The sequence below is a fragment of the Rhopalosiphum maidis genome, chromosome 1 (genome assembly GCF_003676215.2).
Source record: "Rhopalosiphum maidis isolate BTI-1 chromosome 1, ASM367621v3, whole genome shotgun sequence".
NCBI lineage: Eukaryota > Metazoa > Arthropoda > Insecta > Hemiptera > Aphididae > Rhopalosiphum > Rhopalosiphum maidis.
In genome coordinates, this window is record NC_040877.1 from 68,365,374 (window position 1) to 68,373,186 (window position 7,813).

Below are 7,813 nucleotides of genomic sequence, written 5' to 3' on the forward strand. Positions count from 1 at the left end.
ACTAGTTAAATTATATTTTAATTATTAATTAAGACCAAGTATGAAACGTATTATTTAATTCATTTGTATGTACTATAATGAGAAAAATAACAATAATGCACCTAACTGATGTAATAACTTAATGTACCAATAAAGATTTAATTATTCATCAATTATAGGTTTTTAATAGATACACATATATAACTAATAGTACCATAGTACCAATATGATTAATTAGAATATCGTTACAAATATCAAGTCGTAAAATTATCCAATTTAAAACATGCAATTAACATCAAATTGTGTTAACAATTTCTAGATAATTAAATTCACATTAAAAATAGGTGATAGGTACATGTTATCCGTGTATTTTTCGATTAGTATTTTTAACAATGAATTTCTGTTTAATTAAAAAGTTACAGTAAACCGCAAACATCATGTTAAAACAAATTCGTCAAATTACGTGATTTTTAAATAAAAGATTAATTTTAAATCAAATGAGATTTGTTCTTAATACAATATATACATTTATTTTGATAATATTTAACGATTCCGCGTGTACTATGTGTATTAAAATATAATAAAATTAATCAAAATTATTTCAATCATTGCAAGGTATTTCATACAGAAAAAAAATATGATCATTCGAAGAGAAATGTATTATATATATATGCACAATGCACGTATTGCATATATAACAATGGAAAATTTTGTTTGTAAATCGAGCAATGGAGGTAATCAAAATTCGAGTTAACGATTAAACGATGTTTGATTAAGCATGCATACCCTTATATTTACAGCTCATTAGACTATTTAGACATTTAAACATTATCGTAGTATCGTCAAGTATAACAAACGACTAATATTATCATATTATATACTTAAAGTAAACCTATACATTTACAATTATTAAACTATTTTTGACCGTTAATATTAAAAAATTTAATTTAGATAAATATATAAATAAATACATAAAATGTATGTTTATTGGTATAAGAATAATAAACATGGCTCATTTTACCATGACTATATTATCTCCTTTTAAATGTTTGACTGCTGTGAACAATTTTAAATTATTTTATCAAAAGGTCATATATATGCAAGAATTCTGAGTTACATGAAAAATTAATATGATACTACAATTTTTAAAAATTCAACAAGTACGTATATTAACAAGTACTAGTTTTACACGCAGTATTTTCGTAACGTTTTTATACGAGAACTATATAGTTAAGGGACACGATACTATGGTGCTCGAATTTAAGCTCAATTTATTTTGTAATTGTCATTTGATATCTATGTTACAATGTATTGCTTCTGAGCGTGCATAATAATATAAATTGTTAAAAACACACATTTTTGTGTTTTTGGTCGAGGATGTAATAAAAGTGCATAGGACCGAACGGGTGCAACGAGTATGGTGTGAGTGCAGGGCGTGAGTAAAGGTCCGGGTTGAATAAGGAAAAAGAAATAAAAAAAAAAATGAAAATTACAAACTAGTGTACCATGTCTGATTATGCAAATGGGGAAGTTGTGTCCGGAATATTGTTCTCAATCTCGCAGGGTATAGACTTTAATCTCAGTTTTCCCCTTGGCTGGTTCCCTCTCGCGCTACGTGAACAAACTTTAAGAAAAATATAATTCGTCCCGATACAGAAAAAATACGAGTGCGCATATTATTATTACCATTATTATTATTATTATTATTATTATGATATACGCGTATACAAAATAATATATTATTGTCGTATATATTATATGCGTGTGCACACAGAAAACGCGCAACGAGTTTTGAGAAATGCATTCTGCATGGTTTTTTTTTATTATTGTGTTCTGCAATATACGGCATTAAGATAAAAACAAAAACGTATTTTCTTTTTACGTTATTTTTCTGAGAATTTTTTTTATTGAAACTTAACTTTTGAATAACATGAATATAAAATAGAAATGATTGCGATTTAATCGTGGAAAATAATACGTTAGGTACCTAACATAGAGGCGGGCGGTATAGGTAACGCCACTACATAGTACCCACTACAATTGTATGTAAATATAATGTATAATATATGTACTAGGGAAGAAATAATATCGAAACCTCGTATAAGGACAATTTAACTGATCTAGATAAAATCAAATAAGAGTTATAAAAGTTGAATTAATATGTTATATATAAAAAAAATATTATACCTTCCATTTTTTATTTTTCAATTTCAACTTAACAATTAATAATTTTTAAATACTGCAATTATTTTTTTTAAATAAAATAATAATAAACACAGAAAAAAATCTATAATGACGGTAATTATAAAAATGGTGATCTAATATTGGTATGGAAATATTAATGACCGAACCATTGATTTAAAAGTAAACACATTATTTATTTATAGAGATCGTATTTTTTAAACCAAAATTATGAAAACAATGAACATTTAAAAATAATACAAGTACCTAGGTAATGTAGCCTAGTCTGTATTATTAAACTTTAAACTACTTGTTTGATAATTAACAGTAAGTACTAAGTTCAATATTTCAGAATTTTTGTTTACATAAAATGTAATTTATGTATTTATTGTACGCAGAAATAAGAATATTATTACTTGATAATTTAAAGATGGATACCAAAAACAGGTCCAGTTCAAACTTAAATACTGTTTAGGATAAGCCATAATTGCGCGTTATTGTCTATAAAAAAAATCATATTTATAAATAACAGGTACATAGATTTTTAAATTCCATAATTTATTTTTATAATTACGAAATCATGATCGATATAATATTATATGAAATAATTAAATATTATAAATAATAAAATAATCGATACTAGATAAACGGTATAGGATAAATACCTGGTACCAATGTATCAGATGAAAATTTACGAAACACATATCATGCAGAATATGAATGATAATTGTTTTACAGAAAAATGTGTAATAGCAAAACATACAACATTTACTTTTATTTCTTTTGGTTTTGTTAACAACATTATGGTTCAATTGATTTGAATAAAAAAACTGTTTCTTTTTTATATGCTACTTGTTAACACAGAAATGAAAATCTATTAAAAACATTTTTGTATTACTGTTATTAAAAGTTGGTAATGAAATGTATTTAAAAAGATTGGAAAACTGATATTTTGAGTGGTTCAAAATCTGAATAAAATAAAATATTCTAACTACCAACAACATAAAAATAAAAAAAACTTAAATTGTAAGTAATTTATTTGTATTTCAAACGATAAAAGTTAAAAAATAATCCAAACAAATACCTCACTAAATTGTTTTAAAATGTTTTTTCGGTTACATTTTAACCAATATAGTATTTCAAAAGGCCTTGTATATTATGTTTAAAGGTATTTTGTCATATTTAATGGTTAAATAGTTTTTTTTTTGTGTTCAAATTATTTATGCTTTTGGTTTTTTTTTTTAATAACTTAACTATTTTCTCACTGTTAACAAATTATGGGAGCATAAATAATATCAGTACAACATTTAATAATTCACTAAAACAGTTTTTGTCGTTGAACATAAATATAATTTTTTACGGTACATTTTGGATATTGTCCTAAAAATTATTGCCCTATTCGAAACACAACAAAACCATTATCTGAGCTCTTGTAATTATCTTGTCATAACGGAAAGGATGGTGCTTTTGCATTAACTCCAAAAAGGCTATAGGAAATGGACGAGTAGGAAATGAAACAGAGTTTATCAAAATATGCACGCATGATGTCCAGTTGCTGCATATATTATAATATGTTTTATGTGTATATATGAATATGATGCGACACCAGGTACCTATATGTAATATAAATATAAATATATAAATTCTAATGTTCCATTATTCTAATGCTTATTGCACTTTCAACTAATAGTTCATATAATTATATGTACATGCTCTTATGTAGTGTATATTTTCATTGAAAACGTTCAATCGTTTAAAAAAAAAAAAAATTGATAATTGAGATGATATTCATATCGAAATTATTGTGTTTAATTTTTTACCAACTTGATCGCATTGGACTCATGATTATATAGAATTATTATAATGAATTATATGATTAGGAGGTATATATAATGTATATTATATTATAATATATAAAGAAAAATATTAAAATAATAATAACGTTTGGGTAGAACGAACTATACAAAAACATTTGATAAATTATTTAAAGTGTTATTGTTTAATTTAATAACGGGATAAATGATTTAAAATGATTTATTTTAACCGTAGATTATAGTATTTGTGCATATTTAAATATATCAAATACTTAAATAGTTTTTAATTTTCTTTTTAAAACTTTCAATAATTAATAATTTTATACTTTCTTAATCGTCTATATTTAGATTAATTGATCATTATATATATAGTTCAAAATGGTTTTTTTATGAACACATGAAATGATTATATATTTTTTTTAAATTTAAAGACAATATTGCTGTTAAGTAATTTTTTAATTTGATTTATTTTAAATTTATAAAATTGTAACTACAACTTCGTAAATAAATATAGGTACTGCTTAAAATTATTATGTATAAAAACAATGTGGATTTTTAGACTTATTTAGAAATCGATTTATACTTCAGAAATCTGTCAGATGCACGATGCTTTAAACCTTTTCAACATGAAGTCAAATGACAATGGTTTACATTTACTTATAAAAAAGTTAAGCTCATTTGCAATTGAATAATAGCTTATAACACTGAATTTTTAAATCAAATTGTGTATAAAAGAATACCATCTAACTATTAACATATCATGTAGTGAAAAAAATACCAGTAACGAACACAAATTTTATATTTACTCAATATTATCAATAGTGGAAAGTTACGGTATATTATCAAGTTCAAAAAACTTTAATACAACGTTCAAAATAAAAAATAAATTCTACAATGGATATATAAGTATATACGTATAGTATATATATTATTTATATATATAGAATATTTACCAATATTGCGTGTGCATAAATATATGATTATAAATGTAAAATGATCTAAAAGCAGGCGAGTGTATGTTCATAATAATGTTATTACCAAATGATAGTATTGGTCACAAATTATTGACTTTCTTGACTCCATAGACCATTATAATCATTGTAACTTTGAATTCTAAGTTTTTAATTTGTATCAACAATATAGCTATTAATTTAGAACTTATACGACAACTAAATCGGATTTGTATAGTAAAATACCTATATATTCGTTAAAAAGTTTATAAAAAAGTAGATTAAAGTGATAAAATGGCTAAAAGAATTAAAATTTGCATTCAAATGCCTTTTGTTCGTAAGCACTGTAATACTGCAAATATAACTTATGGACAATGTGAAATATTGCGATGCCACTTTGGAATTAACACTATTATATAGACACGCCAACGAGGGCTCTCGTTTCTTTCTTCTTGAGTGTACTCTTCTTTATAATCAAGTCGCTTGAAATATTATGTAAAAATATGCACTGTAGAAAGTACCCAGGTATAGACTACGATTCAGTGCAACAAATATGTAAACGGATATATTTTATTTATCAAATAAATCGTGCACAATTATATTTTCTTAAATATCCATCTGTTGATAAATTAACAGTGTGTTTTTCTTACGCAATAAGATATTTTCGAGGTGTCACGATAGCATACCAAATAAATATATATTATATTTATATTTTCCACCTTTTTATAACAAACAAGCAGATACAATAATTAATAACGTATTTGATTATCATAGAATATAATATGTATTAATATATTATAAGTATACTTACAACGAGACTAATGTGTAAAGATAGTTTATACATTTTAAAAAACTAATAAAATAATAACTAATTTGGATAAAAATATATTTTTTAAGTTGTACATAATATACAGTTTATACGTATATACGTACATTATGCACTTTAAATGAATGTCTTATTTTTGGACATAATAAATAAAAAACATTCATTATCACGCTTTGGTTTGGTGTAAAAAGTTGTTTCACATACTATTGTGAATTGTGACACAATGATATGGCTAGTATCAGTACTGCTAACCTATTATACTCGTTTGTAGTAGCGTTATAGTAGAATAACTTTTAACTCGAAAATAATGCGTTTTGTTTTGATGTGAAAAATTTGCGTCACAACCACTAGTAGGTATTGATTTTTTTTGATTTTTTTACACAGCGTAAAACTGTAAACCTTATATATATATATATATATATATAAGTATACACACACGTACACATACATGAAGAGAGAATTTAAACTTTTTTTTCGCATTACATACCGCCGACATTTGTGGTTGTTAAACGTGAAAACGAGAAACTGTTCTCTCCCTTGTTGAAAAGTTAAAGAGTTGTAAAGTGTTCGTTGGATAGGGATCAGTGCACATTTGCATAGGGCTTATAATACAGGACCATGCTTATTGAACGCGCGGAGTTATTTTCCCATTCAAAACTTTCGAGTGTGCTGGATATGAACAGCCTTTAAGTTGAAAAATTAAAAGAGGTAAATTAATTTTTGAAGATATATTTATATATTATAATATGTCGATTATCAACATTATAATGTTTTTTTAAACAAAACTGATTTGTCCCGGTAACATCAAGTATTAATTACCCAGAGAAATTTTTTTATTGTCAAATTACCATAATTGATTATATTATATTCCACGGCGCGTGCTTCAAACGACCCACACCCATAGTATTTTTTCACGTGTTCTTTATTATCCTGATTGCGGTCGATTATAATCCTCTCCCACTGGCACATATTTCAAGACGAACAATCAATACGAGACGACTATTTATTATAATAATTTTTTGCAAATATATTATTACTTATCGTGTATATATACTTTGAATTTTCAATGATGTGATAACATATTTTGTATTTATAATTAACATTGATAATTTATTTAATCTGGGAGATCATTATTTGACTTATGTTTTCATTGAGATAATAAAACTGAAGAAAAAATATTGTAAGCAATTAATCGTTGTATAAAAATAAACATAAACATCCTCATCGTCAAATATTCGTCACATTTTAAATAATGTGTATTATAGGAACATTTGAAAGTACGTATCGCGCAGCAATATTCTTAACTATCTAAAAATACGTCGATGTCAGTATTCAGTATTGGGCACGTATGTGAAATACGTGATAACCGATTCCAAGTATTATCTTTATACTATATATTGCAAAATGTTAACTAAAATGATTATTGATTTTTTTCACATTTTCGCCAATTTCGTAGCACGCTCTGTATTCTGCGGTGGTGCGTACACGTCAAGGATTCAGGGTACCGGATCAAGTTTTACGAGCGTTTTGTACCAAATTTCTGCACGAGACCGGTCCCTAAGCTCATTGTGTAAGCGTTCCGCATATATTATACGAAGAAAAAAAGTATCATAATAACAAAAATAAAAACAGAAAATAAAATGTATATATACTTGTATAGTTGTATGTCACCGCGGCTCTTATATTGTAATACCTATATGATAATATGTGTCGAGGTATCGTATTGTTCACCATCATAATTTATATATAATATACTCGGAAACTCATTGTAAAACTTCGCTGACCGTTCGTTGCACAGTTTTGTGTGCCTTATTCATCGTGGGCTATAAAAATTATTGCTATCCGCGGGCCTAGTTCACGCGTACGTGTGGCTCTCCAGGGTCTCGTTATGCGCAGAAATATACGTGTACGCATACAACATTATATATATATATATATACACCTAGGCGGTGGTTGAAAGTGGTGGCGATGGTGGCTACGGGTGTTTTCGTTGGTGTCGGCCGCCGCAGGGGTGTGGAAATGGAAACGATCGAAACCAGGGCGCCGCGACACGCGGGGTGTGA